The following is a 21,824-nucleotide window of genomic DNA, read 5'->3' on the forward strand; positions in this document are numbered from 1 at the left end:
CTGTTTCCTAAGTACAAGTTGGTGCATAATTGGGTTATAATAACGGTCACAGAAATTCACTGTTCTCTCATTGCTCCCCGAACATTCTCACTTCACGCTTACATCACAGGATCGGCCTTCTTTATGATGAGCTCTACCCTTTGGAGTCAAGCCCCTCTGCATTGTTTCCCTGTAGTTTTTCCTTTTAGATTTAATTCAGTTTTCTATAAAATTCCACTTCCTGTTGTGTTTTATGTCTATTTGAGTTTAACAGTGAAACCGCTGTAATTGAGAACTCTTATTTTATTCATGTAGCAGCCTTCTAAATTACTGAGATCTTTACAAATATAAAAAGAGACGTGGTGCCCTATACGAGACAAAGATAGTTTGTAAGTTTAAACATACGTCAGACTAAACCGGAAGTAAACGCAGGCGTTCACTTTCAACGTCTTTCTGTTCCAAATTAATTTGTTTTTTATCCAAAACTAATATACGCTACACCACCTTTAGGTCCAGTTTTAGAGTGGCGTTGCCACTTGTTCATCATGGTAAATGGTGTCTTTGTTCAGTGTATAATGGTTCTTTCAGGGAGACCAAGTGTAGAGGAAAAAAGTGCCTTGCACACTTTGAGACTGATTCCATCTTGAAGCTTCAGTTGGTAGGACAATAATGAATTGCATCCCTCAGCAACCTTCTTTTGCTTTATGCTAACATTTGTGACCAGAGTGTTAATGTATAACCGACGTTCTTCCCAGGTGTTCATTGCACAAATCTTCTGAAATATTCACTGCTCTTCTGTAATGACTTCCCAGTCTCGAGTTGAGACTCTCTGACAGAACTTTGAGTTGCAGGGAGGACCCATATTATTTGAACCGATTTCTTTGCCACTTTTGCTCTTGTGTAACATTCGTTTGACACATTTTGCTTCCATGTGACAAAGGCGTTTATTCCTTTTCCTTTTAACCATATGTTTTACATCAACATCCTCATCCTGCTGTTCTGGAGTTGTTGCCACCATGGTTAGTCTTCATTTTCAGGGTCAAAGGACTTATTACAGGATGGGATATAGTCTGGATCACTGATGACATCATCGTCGTCAGATATGTCCTCTTCATAGTGTCCGTGTCTGCTTGACATTTTCAATATCAACAGCAGTGTTTAAAGGATTGTCTGCTCCATCTGAAACAGAGTCTTGGCCTGGTACATGCTGCTTCATCTCAACAACGTTCTGATTGTCATTTTTGGTGGATGAGGACTGATCGGTGTTAGAACTATCAAGTGTGTCACCTACCAAAAAGGAAAAACATTTCAAGCATCTGAGATCTATTGTCACAATTGTGTGATCATTCTGAGAAAAACAAACAAACAAACATTCATTAGCTTGTGGTCACATGTATTAAACTACATTAGGGATTCCCGAAGAGGCGTGCACAAGCTGCAACTAGACACTGCACAACAGGTACTGGTCAAATGATGTTATGATTACTAATTATAATATTTTTAATATAAGTGAGATTTTCACTGAATAAAAACATAAGTGTTAGGATCCTTTGTAATTTATAAATTATACACATAATGTGAAGGTGTTAGATTACAATACGGTTAAATGTGTGTTAATTAGTTCATCATGTGGAAAATATTAGACAAAAGCCGTTGCTGAAATATTGTTTGAAAATAAAACCTTCCACGTGTTTTGGAGTCTTTCCACTCTTTGTCAAATGCTAGGCAGTTTCATGGACTTAACAATTTTGCTGACGAGAAAGAATAAATAATAATTGTAATATTTATAGCCTAGCCTATTTCATAGTAAACCTTATCACTTACCAATAGGGGATGAGCCCTGAATCATGGAAATAACTTCATCTGCAACATAGATTTTCTTTCTTTTTGAAACAGTCACCATCTTGAAAAGCATGTTAAATTGCCTAAGTCAAACAACAATGTGACTTAGGCAATTTTACACAAAAATCGAATGGCTCACTCTTGACATAGGCCATTATATTCTCAGCGTAGAATCGCATGATCTGAGTGAGGATGTGGGCGATTTTACCAGAGGTGGCCACCATCATGATGAGATCATTTAGGCAACAACAAAAAAATATATAATCATTTTTGTGAAAAAATGACTTAGGCCATTATTTCAGGAGGGTGACTACATGCTAACGAGTATTGACAATGGCCAAATGCAGGTATGACACAGATTATGTATGGATTTTTTTCTTATTTTTTTAATTGAGGACAAAAAAAGGGAAACGACCTCAGTGTTTTATGCAGCAAAGTATTCCCACGAGAAAGCATGAAGCCATCAAAACTTGAGGCATTTACAAACCAAACACCCTTCTCACAAAGATAAAACTGTTGAGTACTTTCAAAGACGCCTTAAAGACCTGAGGACATCACAAAAGTGTCTTACATCCAACTCCACAGTGGCACATTGATCAATCCACGGCGGATAAACTGAAAATTATACCTCTTTGAAACGATAAATTGTCGAATTTAAGATATGTCGGATGACAACAAACCACAGGCCGCATTAAGGCAAGTGGTTATTTTGCATTAAAAATGGACGAATGTTGATAAATGGCTTTTGCTTTGCACGGTAGAGTTTCAAGTTGCACTTACGGATGCAGCACCGAACTGTATTTACTGACAATGGTTTTCTGAAATGTTCCTGAGCCCATGTGGTGATATCCTTTACACATTGATGTCAGTTTTTGATGCAGTGCCGCCTGAGGGATCGATGGTCACGGGCATTCAATGTTGGTTTTCAGCCTTGCCGCATACATGCAGTGATTTCTCCAGATTCTTTGAACCTTTTGATGATATTATGGAGCATAGATGATGAAATCCCTAAATTCCTTGAAATTGTACGTTGAGTAACATTGTCCTTAAACCGTTCGGCTATTTTCTCACGCACTTGTTCACAAAGAGGTGAACCTCGCCCCATCTTTGCTTGTGAATGACTGAGCAATTCAGGGAAGCTCCTTTTCTACCCAATCATGGCACCCACCTGTTCCCAATTAGCCTGTTCACCTGTGGGATGTCGAATTTAAGATATGTCGGATGACAACAAACCACAGGCCGCATTAAGGCAAGTGGTTATTTTGCATTAAAAATGGACGAATCTACAGACATAACAAACAACGCCCTTTTACTCGTGTACGTAAAACATGTCTGGGATGGGGACTTAAAGTAACAATTTCTCTGCAAACAAGAGCTCCCTACTTCAACAACGGTAGAGGAGATCTTCAGCTCTGTGGAGTTGTATTTGAGTTCAGTGGGCCGAAACTGGGACATGAGCATTGGGACCTCCAAACTGTACCAAGTTCTTGGCAGTGAGGATGAACAGGTGTTCTATCATGCCAAGGTGCGCTGGTTTTCGAGGGGAAAGGTGCTGTCCCGTTTTTACGAATGAGCTGAAATTCCTTTCTTGCCCAGAACATTCGCCTCTTCTTATCTTTTTGGGTTTTTTGTCTCTTTGTTTTTGAATATTTTTAAGCTGTAAGTTATTTTTTTCTTTATTTTTAAATGGTTTTAATCATGTCAAGCACATTGAGTTGCCTTGTGTAGGAAATGCACAATATACAACCCCAATTCCAATGAAGTTGGGATGTTGTGTTAAACATAAAAACAATACAATGATTTGCAAATCATGTTCAACCTATATTCAATTGAATACACTACAAAGACAAGATATTTAATGTTCAAACTGATAAGCTTTATTGTTTTTAGCAAATAATCATTAACTTAGAATTTTGTGCCTACAACACTTTCCAAAAAAGCTGGAACAGGGTCATGTTTACCACTGTGTTACATCACCTTTTCTTTTAACAACATTCAATAAACGTTTGGGAACTGAGGACACTAATTGTTGAAGCTTTGTAGGTGGAATTCTTTCCCATTCTTGCTTGATGTACAGCTTCAGCTGTTCAACAGTCCGGGGTCTCCGTTGTCGTATTTTACACTTCATAATTTTCAATGGGAGACAGGTCTGGACTGCAGGCAGGCCAGTCTAGTACCCGCACTCTTTTACTACGAAGCCACACTTTTGTAACACGTGCAGAATGTGGTTTGGCATTGTTTTGACGAAATAAGCAGGGGCGTCCATGAAAAGGACGTCGCTTGGATGGCAGCATATGTTTCTCCAAAACCTGTATGTACCTTTCAGCATTAATGGTGCCTTCACAGATGTGCAAGTTACCCATGCTATTGGCACTAACCCACCCCATACCATCACAGATGCTGGCTTGTGAACTTTTCGCCCATAACAGTCCGGATGGTTCTTTTCCTCTTTGGCCCGGAGGACATGACGTCCACAATTTGCAAAAACAATTTGAAATGTGGACTTGTCAGACCACAGAACACTTCTCCACTTCTCCAGAGAAGCCAGCGGGTGTTGTTGATAAATGGCTTTTGCTTTGCACGGTAGAGTTTCAAGTTCCACTTACGGATGCAGCACCGAACTGTATTTACTGACAATGGTTTTCTGAAGTGTTCCTGAGCCCATGTGGTGATATCCTTTACACATTGATGTCAGTTTTTGATGCAGTGCCGCCTGAGGGATCGATGGTCACGGGCATTCAATGTTGGTTTTCAGCCTTGCCGCATACATGCAGTGATTTCTCCAGATTCTTTGAACCTTTTGATGATATTATGGAGCATAGATGATGAAATCCCTAAATTCCTTGAAATTGTACGTTGAGTAACATTGTCCTTAAACCGTTCGGCTATTTTCTCACGCACTTGTTCACAAAGAGGTGAACCTCGCCCCATCTTTGCTTGTGAATGACTGAGCAATTCAGGGAAGCTCCTTTTCTACCCAATCATGGCACCCACCTGTTCCCAATTAGCCTGTTCACCTGTGGGATGTTCCAAACAGGTGTTTGATGAGCATTCCTCAACTTTCTCAGTCTTTTTTGCCACCTGTCCCAGCTTTTTTGGAACATGTTGCAGTCATAAAATTCCAAGTTAATCATTATTTGCTAAAAACAATAAAGCTTATCAGTTTGAACATTAAATATCTTGTCTTTGTAGTGTATTCAATTAAATATAGGTTGAACATGATTTGCAAATCATTGTATTCTTTTTTTATTTGTTTAACACAACGTCCCAACTTCATTGGAATTGGCGTTGTAAATAAATTTAAAGGCTTGCTTTGCCTTTTGCACAGCTGTTTATCAGCAGGGTGTGGCTGACACGTTGCCTACCTTTGTGATTTATTTGAACAATGAAACACATTAAATCTCTATGCAAGGGATTTATGCAAGGGAAGGGAAAATGTTTTAACATGACACAATTCATGCTTTTCAAAAAAGATCACCATGTGGGCAAGTTGTGTTTCTAAAAATCGACTCCACATGTTCCCAAACGCCTGTCATGAGAAACAGCAGCTGGACATGGTAGGAAAAAAGCAACTGAAGAAAACAGTCACGCAGCATCTGAATATACTGCTGGAGCAGTTTAACGACTATTTTCCTGGGAAACAGAAGGATGATGTGTGGATTTGCAACCCCTTCGGAGCCCAGTTCATGCGCGCCAGCCAGCCGGTAACACAAATTTCATGTAACCATATGATTCACAAAAAAAGAAAATACAAAAATTTGATGCTCTTTTGGACCATTATTCATCGATTAGTTAATAACCTCAAAAACCTAAAACTAAAAATATAAACAAAGACAAAAGGAACAGCGTAAGGACAATAGATCATTTTATACATGAGACTATTTGAGTCCGGGGATGCACAAGTCATGGAAACAATGAATCCCAACCCGGGAACAATGAGTCCCTGTAATTTATCATCACAGAATACAGATATAGTAATCATTGCTTCTTGCTTCGCGGTCCTGCTATATTGCAGATTTTTATTACACGTGTTACTCTGTTTTTTTTCATTGTTTGTTCAATATTTTTGTTTTATCCATGGCTCTTGTTCTCTCTGTGTATGTATTTAGGTCTGTCATGATAGCAATTTTTTTGGGGGTTTTCCCAAAAACTATCACAACAAACGACAGTGTCGCTGTTGTTTTTATGCCACTGATAAAATATTAGACCATAATAATTTAAGTCCATCTTTTTTATGAACACTTCAGTTTTAATTCTAAGAATAATGAACATTGACTTTGTAATATAAAACAATAAATAAAATATCAGATAAAAAGATATAAATAAAACAGGCTCTGGCTGTGGTCGCCAGAATTGCACTTAAACAAACATTTGGCACAGGGGTATAAACAGTCATGATTGCTAAACAAATAAACATTTGGCACAAAGGTATGAACAGTCATGAATCCCTTAACAGGCAATATACTGCCAATGACATTTCCAGTCGGTAAAGAAAAATTGCGAACAACAAAAAACAGCGCAAGCAACCCGTTTTGATTCAAGATTTGTACTACTTTTCAAAAGTCTGCAGCCTTTCTTTAAACGCTGCTTTGTCAACATGTTCAACGGCTACATCGCTTACAATAGTGAGCGTTATACTGTATATAATGTGACATGCATGCGTCATACACGCTGTCACGTTTGTATTTGCATTGTTAGGCAAAGCGTTCCATAATTGGAAGCTGACGGGAAACGGGAAATGTCCCACTGTGTTTTTTGTTCCCAACTGACGAAATTGCTTGGGATGGTTGTGTTTAAAATTTATTTTGTCACTTTGATGTTTTAAGTTGTGTTGTCTTTTTTGCGACTTTAGACAAATTCAACATACCAGCTCGTTGGTGTTAGCTGAATGCCTGCATTCATCTGGCTTGAATCCAAAATGTTCCCACATCGTCGCGGTGGCATAAGGGTTTGGGACTAATTCCATTCATGCCGCTCAATTTTCTGTTACTGCAGCTGCTGGCTCGCTGTCAGAAAATTTTGCTTCGTGTGCACTACAGCCCGCATTTCATAGGCACGCATGCATGCACACGCACACAACCAAGCAGACGGAGGGTCCTCGCTCTTCACTATCTCTGATGGTTTTAGAGACCACAGTGAAACTCATCGTGTGTCTGCGTTCAAGTCACGGAAATGTTTTTTTTTTTCTTACTCAAACGACTGGGCAGCTGTATGCACCCTGTCTTTTGTAATACGTGAGGTTCAAACTGCAACGTTTTCATTAAATTGAGATGTTGAAATCTGGGTCGCGGAGTGATGGTGGGACCCGAAGCCTGACCAGTTGAGAACGACAGGTCTACAGTTTGTGTGCGCGTGTCTGAGTCTATGTTTGCAAAGTGATTGTTGCCTCTGATTCATTAGCCCTTGCAAACTGGCCTTCGAAACCACTTTTACCACCTTTTTATCATCTCAAAGGGTCGAACAAAAGTTACTGCCTACGGCTCTTACAGTTGGAAGCAATTGTTGTTGTCAAATTATCTTAATGGTGCAAGCCGTACCGGTTGTGTGAACATGCACTTCCCTACGGAGCCAACAATTTTCCACATTGAGATGTTTGCTCTGAAATGGACAGGCAAATAATTCCCAACTCAACTATTATTCATCTGATTTATTGGTCCCCTCCTTGAGCTGTCACCTTGTCGTGGTGGAGGGGTTTGTGTGTCCCAGTGATCCTAGGAGCTAAGTTGTCTGGGGCTTTATGCCCCTGGCAGGGTCACCCATGACAAACAGGTCCTAGGTGAGGGACCAGACAAAGCACGGCTCAAAGACCCCTAATGATGACGACAAACAATGGACTTCGTTTTCCTTTGCCCGGACGCGGGCCACCGGGGCCCCCCACTGGAGCCAGGCCTGGTGGTGGGGCTCGAAGGCGAGCGCCTGGTGGCCGGGCCTGCACCCATGGGCACAGCCCGAAAGGGTAACGTGGGTCCCCCTTCCCATGGGCTCACCACCTGTGGGAGGGGCCATAGGGGTCGGGTGCAGTGTGAGCTGGGCGGTGGCCGAAGGCGGGGACCTTGGCGATCCGATCCCCGGCTACAGAAGCTGGCTCTAGGGACGTGGAATGTCACCTCTCTGGCAGGGAAGGAGCCCGAGCTGGTGTGTGAGGTCGAGAAGTTCCGACTCGATATAGTCGGACTCGCCTCCACACACACCTGGGGCTCTGGTACCAGTCCTCTCGAGAGGGGTTGGACTCTCTTCCACTCTGGAGTTGCCCATGGTGAGAGGCGCCGAGCAGGTGTGGGTATACTTATTGCCCCCCGGCTCGGCGCCTGTACGTTGGGGTTCACCCCGGTGGACGAGAGGGTAGCCTCCCTCCGCCTTCGGGTGGGGGGACGGGTCCTCACTGTTGTTTGTGCCTATGCACCAAACAGCAGTTCAGAGTACCCACCCTTTTTGGAGTCCTTGGAGGGGGTGCTGGAGAGCACTCCCGCTGGGGACTCCATTGTTCTGTTGGGGGACTTCAATGCTCACGTGGGCAATGACAGTGAGACCTGGAAGGGCGCGATTGGGAGGAACGGCCCCCCCGATCAGAACCCAAGCGGTGTTCTGTTATTGGACTTCTGTGCTCGTCACGGATTGTCCATAACGAACACCATGTTCAAGCATAAGGGTGTCCACACGTGCACTTGGCACCAGGACACCCTAGGTTGCAGTTCGATGATCGACTTTGTGGTCGTGTCATCGGACTTGCGGCCGCATGTCTTGGACACTCGGGTGAAGAGAGGGGCGGAGCTGTCAACTGATCACCACCTGGTGGTGAGTTGGCTCCGATGGTGGGGGAAGATGCCGGTCCGACGTGGCAGGCCCAAACGTATTGTGAGGGTCTGCTGGGAACGTCTGGCAGAATCCCCTGTCAGAAGGAGTTTCAACTCCCACCTCCGACAGAACTTTGCTCATGTTCCGGGGGAGGCGGGGGACATCGAGTCCGAGTGGACCATGTTCCGCGCCTCCATTGCTGAGGCGGCCGACCGGAGCTGTGGCCGTAAGGTGGTCGGTGCCTGTCGTGGCGGCAATCCCCGAACCCGTTGGTGGACACCAACGTTGAGGGATGCCGTCAAGCTGAAGAAGGAGTCCTATCGGGCCTTTTTGGCCTGTGGGACTCCTGAGGCAGCTGATGGGTACCGGCTGGCCAAGCGGAATGCAGCTCTGGTGGTCGCTGAAGCAAAAACCCGGGCATGGGAGGAGTTCGGTGAGGCCATGGAGAAAGACTTCCGGACGGCTTCGAGGAAATTCTGGTCCACCATCCGACGTCTCAGGAGAGGAAAGCAGTGCACCACCAACACTGTGTATAGTGGGGATGGGGCGCTGCTGACCTCGACTCGGGACGTTGTGAGTCGGTGGGGAGAATACTTCGAAGACCTCCTCAATTCCACCGACACGCCTTCCCATGGGGAAGCAGAGTGTGGGTTCTCTGAGGCGGGCTCTCCTATCTCTGGGTTTGAGGTCACCGAGGTAGTTAAAAAGCTCCTCGGTGGCAGGGCCCCGGGGGTGGATGAGATTCGCCCGGAGTTCCTAAAGGCTCTGGATGTTGTGGGGCTGTCCTGGTTGACACGCCTCTGCAACATCGCGTGGACATCGGGGACAATGCCTCTGGATTGGCAGACTGGGGTGGTGGTCCCCCTTTTTAAGAAGGGGGACCGGAGGGTGTGTTCCAACTACAGGGGGATCACACTGCTCAGCCTCCCTGGTAAGGTCTATTCAGGGGTACTGGAGACGAGAGTCCGTCGGGAAGTCGAATCTCAGATTCAGGAGGAGCAGTGTGGTTTTCGTCCTGGCCGTGGAACAGTGGACCAGCTCTACACCCTCGGCAGGGTCCTCGAGGGTGCATGGGAGTTCGCCCAACCAGTCTACATGTGTTTTGTGGACTTGGAGAAGGCGTTCAACCGTGTCCCTCGGGGAGTCCTGTGGAGAGTGCTTCGGGAGTATGGGGTACCGAACCCCCTGATACGGGCTGTTCGGTCCCTGTACGACCGGAGTCAGAGTTTGGTCCGCATATCCGGCAGTAAGTCTGACTCGTTCCCGGTGAGGGTTGGACTCCGCCAAGGCTGCCCTTTGTCGCCGATTCTGTTCATAACTTTTATGGACAGAATTTCTAGGCGCAGCCGAGGCGTAGAGGGGGTCCTGTTTGGTGGCCTCAGTATTGCATCTCTGCTTTTTGCAGATGATGTGGTTCTGTTGGCTTCATCAAGCCGTGACCTCCAACTCTCATTGGAGCAGTTCGCAGCCGAGTGTGAAGCGGCTGGGATGAGAATCAGCACCTCCAAATCTGAGACCATGGTCCTCAGTCGGGAAAGGGTGGCATGCCATCTCCAGGTCGGGGATGAGATCCTGCCCCAAGTGGAGGAATTCAAGTATCTTGGGGTCTTGTTCACGAGTGAGGGAAGAATGGAACGGGAGATCGACAGGCGGATCGGTGCAGCGTCTGCAGTGATGCGGACTTTGTATCGGTCCGTTGTGGTAAAGAAAGAGCTAAGCCGAAAGGCGAAGCTCTCAATTTACCGGTCGATCTTCGTTCCTACCCTCACCTATGGTCATGAGCTGTGGGTCGTGACCGAAAGAACAAGATCCCGGATACAAGCGGCCGAAATGAGTTTCCTCCGCAGGGTGTCCGGGCTCTCCCTTAGAGATAGGGTGAGAAGCTCGGTCGTCCGGGAGGATCTCAGAGTAGAGCCGCTACTCCTCCGCATTGAGAGGAGCCAGATGAGGTGGCTGGGGCATCTGATTCGGATGCCTCCCGGACGCCTCCCTGGTGAGGTGTTCCGGGCATGTCCCACCGGGAGGAGACCCCGGGGACGACCCAGGACGCGCTGGAGAGACTACATCCTTCGGCTGGCCTGGGAACGCCTCGGGATCCCCCCGGAAGAGCTGGATGAAGTGGCTGGGGAGAGGGTAGTCTGGGCATCCCTGCTGAAGCTACTGCCCCCGCGACCCGACCCGGATAAGCGGTAGAGAATGGATGGATGGATGGATGGATGATTTATTGGTAATTCAATGTGAAAGCGACTGTAAAGTCCTGTAAGGTAGATAATCATCACACGTACTTTTATAATGTAATAATAATAATATGTACCTGTGACAGAAGTATAGCGTGGAGTCTCTGTCGCTTAAATGCAGCTGCGCAGTCAGTGGCTGGGGCGCTTTTTGATCATTACATGCAGCCTCTCAAAATATCCACACTCTCTCCTTTATTCCCGACCATTTCCATTCTTTGTGCCTATCCGCCTTATGGATGTGAACAGGTAGATACGACACAACCCACAACCCTTTGAGCTGCGGAGAGGCTGAGTTAGTGGGGGCGAAGCTAGTGGGGGCAATGTGTCAGCGCTTTCTGAGTTTAAAGATGGCACAAACATGAAAATAACTAGGATGCCTGTACATTACGCTACATATAGTTGCACACTACGCCATACTGGCGAAAATGGGAATAACAAATAATAAAAATAGTTTTTGGCTTTTTGTCCATTATTAAATCTTGTTGTGAACCTCCAGTCTTTGAGAGCTTCAGTACCTACTTGGCTATACGCAAAACACTATCGCGAGCTAGCAACTTGATGGCAAATGGCAATAAACTGTATTCTATTCAAACTCTACAGAGTGGGTTTGTTTCTACATATAGTCAGGTCTGACCGTCCATAAATATTGGGACAATTATCATATTTTTGGTTCTAAACAACACCACAATAGATTTGAAATGAAACAAACAAGACAGGGTCCAAAATACTCCCCAAATTTTGTATCGCATGTATTGTGATACAAAATTATTATTATTTTTGTGTAGAAATTGTTCAAAACAGTGTTTTGGGGAATTATTAATAACATAATACAATTTCCACTAAGTACTAAATAACTGTCTAATTTTATGCTTTTCTACCCTAAATAAAAAAAAACTTTACTCCATATATAGAGGCATATTTTGACCTTTTGAACAAGTATCGAGATAATTTTTGCTTTGTGGCAAAGCAGAAATCCTATTGTAGCAACACTGCATATTGTTCATGAGTCTGTAATTTCCGATTGTCTGTGGGGCTGTGAAGGTAACAGGACGCATGTACAGGAAGGGAGGGAGATGGACGTTGGGGAAAAGGACATTTGGCAACTGCGCTGGTTAACGTTCTTCCTCGTCATGCTCCCTTGGTGATAACGACTCTGTGCCATGGAGGCGATGATTAGTGACTTATAATGCATTGACACCGGTCGCAAAGAGAGCTTTTCGCCTCCGAGGCTCGGTAGTCGGCCGAATAATACAATAGTGTAGCGTATATGGGGGTTAAATTAAATGTAATTAATTTGGAAAAAGATACAAAGGATGGTAAACGTTTGCATTCGCTTCTGGGATAGTCCGATTTACGCTTTAACGTGAAAATCAAACTAATTCGTCTCGTATAGGGGCACCACGTCACTTTTAGATGTATAAAACTTCAGGACAAAGTGACGACAAACCTTTTATCAGTCTTGTAATTTGAATGTTGCTACATGAATTAGATAGGAGTTCTCGATAACCAGAGGTCTTTTGTCGAACCCAAACACACACAAATGATACAGGTAGTGAATTTTTATAGAAAATCTAATATGGGACTCTACAAGGGAACAATGCAGGACAGAAAACAGACAAACATTGGCAAAAGAGACTTGTGATATGAGGGTGGAAGGAGCGTGTATTGACAATGCAGAGGGCTGGGGTTCGTGTTCTCGTGAATTTAAACCCAAATATGCACTAATCTGTACTTTTAGTAGACCGCAAATTGGACTTACGTGCGTGGACCACAATTTAGGCAGACTGGTCGATCTCCCGTATGTTTGGCCGGTGTAGGTTGTAACCCGCCTCCCGCCCGAAGATAGCTGGGATAGACTCCAGCAGCCCGCGACCCTAGCGAGGATAAGTGGCAAGGAAAATGGATGGATGGACAATCACGAGTGGCGCTATTGCGATGGTAACACCAATGGCGTTCATGCAAAGTTCTTAAAATATTATATAACATTCAAGTCCAGTGAAGATTGTGATTAGTTCATCCGGGGTTGCAGTGGCTTTCCACTACCTGTGGGTGTCGCTAGCTCCATCCATATTCCCAGACTGGGGCAACAAATGTCACTGAAAACAGCAGGAAAAAGAAGTATTTGTTGGTGAGACTCTTCAGGCTTAATTTAGCGTCCGAGTGAGAAACCAGTTGTCTGTCTCAGCTGTGATGAGCTACTTGGGACTGGCTGGTAATTCATTTAGCGTCCGTGCGTGAAGTTAAGCCTCCTCATGCTTCTTCTTTGATAAACAGACAAGGTTTTCCTGAGAGGTCTTGTGTATGCAGAATGACTCAGCGGGCAGCCGAGGTGGGTATGCAGAACAGCACGAGACTGGAGGTTGCTGGGTGTCATCTTTAGTGGCGTGCCCGTTACAATTGCATGGGCCAAGCATTCACCGGCGGTAGTCCCTGGAAAGCAGGGAGGTTGGACGACTGTTCAATGTGGATCTGACGTTTTTTGTTCTTACAGTATAGTGGTTATTTAATCTAATTCATTTAAGGAATTTGTACTCAGTATTACAGCCGGAACGAGTTAGTGTTGGAGTGATTTCCATAACAAAATATGGCCGTTCCCTAACATTTGACAGTTCTATTTTGGTTTCATCTGACCATATGACATTCTCCCAATCTTCTTCTGGATCATCGAGATGCTCTCTAGTAAACTTCAGACGGGCCTGGACATGTACTGGCTTAACACATTAACTGCCATTGACGGCTTTAGAAGTCAAATATCCATGTTAAATGGGAAGGCTGGCAGTGAATGAGTGGGGACACATCTGGCTCTGCAGGATTTGGGTCCCTGGTGGCATAGTGTGTTATTGATGGTAGCCTTTGTTACTTTGGTCCCAGCTCTCTGTAGGTCATTCACTAGATTACCCCCGTGTGGTTCTGGGATTTTTGCTCACCGTTCTTGTGATCATTTTCACCCCACGGGGTGAAATCTTGCGTGGAGCCCCAGATCGAGGGAGATTATCAGTGGTCTTGTATGTCTTGCCATTTTCTAATAATTGCTCCAACAGTTGATTTCTTCACACCAAACTGCTTACCTATTGCACTTTCAGTCTTCCCAGCCTGGTGCAGGTCTACAATGTTGTTTCTGGTGTCCTTTGACAGCTCTTTGGTCTTGGCCATAGTGGAGTTTGGAGTGTGACTGAGGTTGTGGACAGGAGACTTTTATACTGATAATGAGTTCTAACAGGTGCCATTAATACAGGTAATGAGTGCAGGACAGAGGAGCCTCTTAAAGAAGTTACAGGTCTGTGACATCCAGACATTTTGCTTGTTTGTAAGTGACCAAATACTTATTTTCCACCATAATTTGATAATTCTTTAAAAATCAGACATGATTTTCTGAATATTTTTTATTCTCATTTTGTCTCTCATTGGTGGCCTCTGTCATCTTTGTAAGTGGAAGAACTTGCACAGTTGGTGGCTGACTAAATACTTTTTCCCCACTGTGTGCCTCCCACTTTTTAAGGGACCAAATGTAATGGGACAAATTAACAATCATAAGTCAAGCTTTCACTTTTTAATACCTGGCTGCAAATTCATGGCAGACAACAGCCTGAATCAGACATATGCACACAGACATCATAGGGTGCCCCTTCCTGAAGAAAATGTTTTTTTTTTTTTTTTTTTTTTTTTTTTTAAATCATTTTTCTTTTTCTTTTTTTTAAATGAATGAATGAAGTTCTCTCTCTCTTCTAAACAGATACATTCCTGCTTAGGCACAGCTCCCCTGTCAAATAAACACAAATTTTAAAAAAGTAAACTCCAAATAGCTGGTCAAAATGGCGCTCTGTAATAACTCCCCCCCACACCGCGAGGTGACTGGTGATGACAGAATTCTGGACATTTTCTCTCCTGCCTAGAGCCGAGCCTCGCGTCTGCGTTGCAGGCGGAGAGAAAAAGGTGCATCTTTCCCTCGTTGCCCCACCATTTGTATATTACAACACAAGTACGGGGAGGGCGCTGTTCCTCTTCGAAGCTGGCTTGTCTCCCGGTCATCCTGGCCTGTTGTCTCCCACCCTTTCTCTGGTGGATGACTTGTTTTCCTGTAGCTGTCAACTAGAACATTCCGCAGCCTTCCTCTTCTGCAAGATCCTGTAAACTACTTGTCCAAGCACACACACTGCAAGCATATTGCACAAGCTAAAATGTTTTCAAGGTTACTGTGGGGCCACGAGTGTGAGCAATCTCATACTGAATACTAAATCTGTGAATACTGTAAGAATTGATAACATAAGAATTCTATTGTATGGTTAATACGACAATTCATAAGATGTCTTCTATTCTATGACAAGTATAACAACAACACATTGATATGTAACCTAATAACTGGTTGGACCACCCTCAGCAGCAACAACTGAAATGAAACGGTTTCTATAACTGGAAATGAGCCTTTCACATCTCTTTGGAGACATTTTGGCCTGCTCTTCCTTGCACAATTTTCATTCTTTTTTTTCAAGTGCTGTGTTACATTTACAGTAGAGGAAACGAGACACACACCTTCCAAAAATTTCAACTTTCGTCTCGTCAGTGAAGAGACTATTCTCCCAAAAGTCATCAGAACTCTGAACGGAATCATTCAGACACTTTTTTTTTTTCCAGCATCAGAATCATCTTTGTTTGCCAAGTACGACAACAGACAGCCATTTGACAGAAAATACTGAGACATAAAAACATAAGCATAAAAACACAGTACAAAGAGTCACTGAGCAATGAAAGCTAACCGGAAATGTAGTAATGCTGATACAGGTTTTTTTGTTTTTGTTTGTTTTTGACAATTGTGCTGAGCCCTCCTGTTTGAGCAGTTTGAAATGACTAATCGAGGAATAATCCGGTTGTGCAAAGAAATTTAAAAATGTTATATTGACAAGTAGTGTGATAATCTGGAACTATGTCAATTGTGCAAATGGTGCAGATACTTCTCATGAGTGGCCAGTATTCGTCAACAATGGATAAAAGGATCATCACCCAAGTCCCCAAGAAACTTGCAATCTCGGGTCTGAATGACTACAGGCCTGTTGTCATGAAGTCCTTTGAACGCCTCGTGCTGGACCACCTCAGGGGCATCACAGGTTCCCTGCTGGACCTCCTGCAGTTTGCCTACCGAGCAAACAGGTCTGCGGATGACGCAGTCAACATAGGACTGCACTTCATCCTGGAACACCTTGACGGCGCGGGGACCTACGCGAGGATCCTGTTCGTGGACTTCTGCTCTGCGTTCAACACCATCATCCCCGAATTCCTCTCCACCAAGTTTCTCCAGCTCAGCGTCTCGCCTGCCATCTGCCAGTGGATTTACAGCTTCCTGACGGGCAGGACACAGCAGGTGAGGCTGAGGGACACCCTCATCTACATGCACCACCAGCACTGTGTCCTCTCTCCGCTGCTCTTCTCTCTCTACGCGAACGACTGCACCTCAACACACCCGGCAGTCAAACTTCTGAAGTTTACAGACGACACCACAGTCATCTGCCTCATCAAAGACAGTGACGAGTCTGAATATCGACAGGAAGTGGAGCGGCTGAGCTGTGGTGGGGCCGACACAACCTTGAGCTGAACATGCTCAAGACTGTAGCAATGATCGTGGACTTCAAGAGGCATCCTTTGCCACAGCTGCCCTTCACGCTGTCCAACTGCCCTGTGTCAACTGTTGAGCCCTTCATGTTCGTGGGAATTACATTCTCTCAGGACCTGAAGTGGGAGATCAACATCAACTCCACCCTCAAAAAGGCCCAGCAGAGGATGTACTTCCTGCGGCTTCTGAGGAAGCATGGCCTGTCACAGGAGGTGTTGAGGCACTTCTACACAGCAGTCATTGAATCAGTCCTGTTTTCATCCATCACAGTCTGGTTTGGTGCTGCTACAAAAAAGGACCAACTCCAACTGCCAACGGACAAGCAAAACCGCTGAAAAGATTTTTGGTATGCCCCTACGTGCCCTTGAGGACTAGCACGCTGCCAGAACTAAGACGAGCATGCAAAATCCTCTTGGACCAACCACATCCTGGTCACCACCTCTTCCAGCTCCTTCCCTCAGGTAGGCGCGATTGATTAATGCAAACTAAAACAAGCAGACATTTCAACAGCTTCTTCCCTCTTGCCATTAACTTCTTAAACAGTTAACTTTCCATTGGAACATGCTGCCAATTTTGTATTGAGATTGTAGGCACATCTCTGTAAGGCCAATTATACAACCCCGATTCCAATGAAGTTGGGACATTGTGTTAAACATAAATAAAAATAATACAATGATTTGCAAATCATGTTCAAACTATATTTAATTGAATACACTACAAAGACATTTAATGTTCAAACTGATAAACTTTATTTTTAGCAAATAATATATATATATACATATATATATATATATATATATATATGTATATATATATATGTATATACATAAAAAAATATGGCTGGAACACGTTCCAAAAAAGCTAGGACAGGTGGCAAAAAAGAACAGGTGAACAGGCTACTTGGGAACAGGTGGGTGCCATGATTGGGTATAAAAGGACCTTCCCTGAATTGCTCAGTTATTCACAAGCAAAGACTGGGCGTGGTTCACTTCTTTGTGAACAAGTGCGTGAGAAAATAGTCGGAACAGTTGGACAATGTTCCTCAACGTACAATTGCAAGGAATTTAGGGATTTCATCATCTACGGTCCATAATATTGTCAAAAGCTTCCGAGAATCTGGAGAAATCACTGCATGTAAGCGGCAAAGCCGAAAATGCCATTGAATGCCCGTGACCTTCGATCCCCCAGGCGGCACTGCATCCAAAATCGACATCAATGTGTAAAGGATATCACCACAAGGGGTCAGGAACACTTCAGAAAACCAATGTCAGTAAAGTTCGGCGCTACATCCGTAAGTGCAACTTGAAACTCTACTATGCAAAGCAAAACCCATTTATCAACAACACCCAGAAACGCCGCCGGCTTCTCTGGGCCCGAGCTCATCTAAGATGGACTGATGCAAAGTCTAAAAGTGTTCTGTGGTCCGACGAGTCCACATTTCAAATTGTTTTTGGAAATTGTGGACGTCGTGTCCTCCGGGCTGAAGAGGAAAAGAACCATCCGGACTGTTATGGACGCAAAATTCAAAAGCCAGCATCTGTGATGGTATGGGGCTGTGTTAGTGCCAATGGGTATATATATATATACATATATATACCCATATATATACATATATATGGGTATATATATATATATATATATATGTACATATATATATATATATATATATATATGTACATATATATATATATATACATATATGTGTGTGTGTGTGTGTGTGTATATATATATATATATATATATATATATATATACACACACACACACACACATCTTCCTTCTTGTTGAGTCATGAACACTGACCTTAACTGAGGCAAGGAAGGCCTGCAGTTCTTCAGATGTTGTCCTGGGTTCCTTGAGGAGTCGTCACTGTGCTGTTGGGGTAATTTTTGTAGGCTGGCCACCTTTGGAAAAGTTCACCACTGTTCAATGTTTTCTCCATGTGAGGGATAATGGGTTTGTGGATAATGGTGCTCACCGTGGTTTGTTGGAGCTTTAGAAATGGTTTTGTCCCCCTCTCCAGACTGATAGATGTGTATTACTTAATTTTAATTCTCTCTCGCTCTTAACTTTCTTTGGATGGTGCCATTTTGTTGGAGCTTTTTGAGATCTTTTTGCCATCTTCATTTTGTCAGACAGGTTCTATTTGTGTGATTTCTTTATTGAACAGGTCTGGAGGTAATCAGGCTTGGATTTGGTTAGTGAAAATGAACTCAGGTTGCCATTAAATGTGATTAGCCACAGTTAATTCATAACTGCCTTCACAGCTGAGTGAGAGTGGGGCAGCAATCAAGGGATCTTATTCCTGTTAACTAACTTAACTTATTCCCGGCGGCCGCCGCTACACCTGCGCCACAATACACATACGCACGCACCTCGCGTGATCACTTCTTCTGCCTCCGCACAAACATACACGTCAGACAATGCCGTAACAATGGCGTGCCCCGTCTCCCCGTAATAAATTACCAGCACGCGATCCACCAAGGCTCCCTTCAATCGCGATCGACGTATTGAGCACCCCTGCACTACAACATATTGCATGCGGAGCTTCAAAACCCGAAACAGGGTCACAGTTTTTCTGTGGCAGCCACAGGTGGATGTGTGGTGCTTCATGGTTTTGTGTGCGGCGAAGTGTTGCTGACAGTCATTTTTTTTTTTGCAATGGTTCACTTCAGTTGCTTTCGGTTGCATCGCTCAATGTGCCGCGGGGCCTTAGTAACTCGCAGTTGCACAGGTTATCCACTGATGCAATGCAGGCTCTCAAGTTATATAGTGGCGGAGGGGCAACTGAAGCCAGATGCTTAGTAGTGTGTCACTGCGCACCATTTCAGCCATGACCAAAAATTTCCACAGTTGGGTACTACATAGTTCTGTCTTTGCATACATTTTCAGTAATTATCTTCAAACATGTACAGTGTATTTACAAACGAATCTCTGAATTCTCTTTACATGGTCTTCAACTACTGTTTCCAGTTTCCCTCACTCTTCTCGCACCGCTGATCTCTTTTGTGTCAACTCTTTTCTTTCTTTATAGCTAACCTTCCCGGGATTTTTGCAGTTTTCATCAGAAAATCACCTCTCTGAAATCTCATTTTTATGTTGAATCTTTGTCTTTTTCGCTTTATCCAGCTTCATATGAGACCTTATTTCTGTTTCGTTTTCTTCACACACACCCCAGCCCAATCATCCATCTCACTTCACTCTACCTCATCTGTTTGTTTCCACACTTTACTTCTCTAACATCCTGCCCAACCAGCTGGAATAAGGCTCCCTAACAGCAGCACCTGAATCAACCCTTTGTTTTGTCACTTTCTGCATCGAACAGAAAACTCCCTCATGTCCATGTGGCTGCATGTCACCTTCACTCATGTTTACACACATCCTGTCTCGGCTCACATTTCCATAGAGCTCATTTGTAACTGTTTGCAAAAATGTGCTTAAGATGGAATCATAATGTTTTCGTGTTCAGCTGCTGGGGTACAAATCCCAAAAATAAAAAGTTAAAGCTGCTGAATTTAAAGTTTAAAATGAATTACAATGCAAATTCTAGCAGTGTAAGTAACTCCAATGACATTGATATATTTATTTGATTAGTATCCCCCACGTTTTAGCTGTCTGACTGCAACAAAAATGTGAAATATGTTTTTAAATAATATAGTGTAGTGTGGTTTGTAAACGGTATTCTGACTGGCTCAGATAGTTTTTCCCCTATACTAGATGTGATCCTGAAGATGCCTTTACCTTTTTAGATCTAAAATACTATTTTTGACATTCACACATCCCTGCCAATATGCTGCTTGCTGTTCTTGCACTCAGTTACTTTTTATACTTGCCGCCTCACTCTTAATGTTGAAGGATTACATGATGTCTTTACGTCATTTTACTCTCCTTTTACGTTTTTTTAATAACGAAAAACCTAAGCCGCAAGGTGGGACAATGGGACGTAGATTGTGGGGCATAGATGGGCTTCTGATAAAACACACAGACACACGCACACACATACACACACCCTGCTTAAGCCTGTAACATGCCCACTCTTGGTCTTTAAAAAGGCCTTGTCCGTTCCCTTAATGACACTCAGAATTTCCATGACAGTCACTTTAAATGGGAACTGTTTCTGTTCAGGAAACACAGTATAATGTTGACATTTGGTCTCTCTTTGGCTTCTCAGGAAATAATCATCACTTGGTGCAAAAACAACTTTTTTCATCCAACCACAAAATCAAACTCATTTGTTCCAAATGACGATAGTAACAAACCGTAATGTGACCTGTTTTCTGATACAGTACGATGTTTGTGTTGTTTGCAGCATACCTCAACTAGATAGCATGATTAACATATTTTAAGCATGATAAAACATCAGTGGCCACTAATGCCTAACAAGCATCTTTTCAGTTACCATTCCACTGAATGGATTTGTGTTTGTCTGGTGGGTGTGGGGGTTATGTCCTAACACGCAAACCTACACATTGAATGACTGTTTGCCATGGACAAACTTTCCATTCCTTGGAACAAAAATGCTCTTTTCCTGTGTGTGTGTGCGTGCGTGTGCGTGTGTGTGTGTGTGTGTGTGTGTGTGTATATATATATATATATATATATATATATGTGATTGCAGGCTGAGTAAACCCCATAGTGGTCCAGGCCCTAAATGAATAAAGGTGCCTTTTGTCAGATCTCAGGCTAGGTTGAGGAGGCGGAGTGGGTGGGGCAGGGGCAACCAGTCTGGAACAAACATGAATGTACCCTCAGTTCCCTCAGACATCGCACGTCCCTGACTACTTTCACAGCGGCACTAGAAGAGGGGAGGTGGACCTCAATGTAGGTTAAGGAGGGGCGCCAGAGTGAAGGTGGAGGGAGTGTGAAGTGTATCAATGAGTTAGCGGGAAGCGAGGGGGTGGGTTTAGCCATACAGACAGTGAGCTCACTGGAACAGCAGTGTTGTTTTATCCACCTACCAAGCATGTAGATTTTGGAAGGCATACGAGTCGCTAGTCCGCCAGCTCCCTCAGTCGCCCCAGACCACTGCAGCAGACAAGAGACCTTGTCGCAATCTTAAGCATCCTCACATACTTCAGCCCGCCCGACTTACCTAAGGGCATCGCCCCTGTTGGCACTCAGATGTGCAATTTTGGCAGTCGGAGTTTTGGAGGGATTCTTGAGTGAGTTTGACTGTCTTTTATTTTTCTATTGTTTGATTTTCCTTAACCTATTTCCTCATCATTGTCTCGTCGCACGTCTATCCGAGAGGTCAAAAAGGGGATATTACACTGTGCCATAAATGGGCTGCCTTGTAATTGTGGGATGAATTGGCTCAGAAAGGGTGAGAGACAAAAAGGTTCCCTAATTGGATTTGTTTTGTCTCT

General features: G+C 44.0%; 1 protein-coding gene across 7 annotated transcripts in view; it reads left to right on the plus strand.

The window, feature by feature from the left end:
• wwp2 (WW domain containing E3 ubiquitin protein ligase 2) overlaps window positions 1-21,824 on the plus strand; it is a 118,569-nt gene that overhangs the window by 59,005 nt on the left and 37,740 nt on the right. Inside the window, exon 1 of one of the 7 annotated variants that reach the window (XM_061775250.1) lies at window positions 16,898-16,919. The exons of 5 other annotated variants lie outside the window; for them this stretch is intronic. The gene's annotated coding sequence lies outside the window, so the exon portion shown is untranslated. Of the gene's footprint in view, window positions 1-16,897; window positions 16,920-21,339; window positions 21,621-21,824 lie in introns of those variants that run through there. One more of the 7 variants, XM_061775249.1, reaches the window with a different exon arrangement.

Source organism: Phyllopteryx taeniolatus, chromosome 5 (genome assembly GCF_024500385.1).
Source record: "Phyllopteryx taeniolatus isolate TA_2022b chromosome 5, UOR_Ptae_1.2, whole genome shotgun sequence".
In the NCBI taxonomy this organism is placed as follows: Eukaryota; Metazoa; Chordata; class Actinopteri; order Syngnathiformes; family Syngnathidae; genus Phyllopteryx; species Phyllopteryx taeniolatus.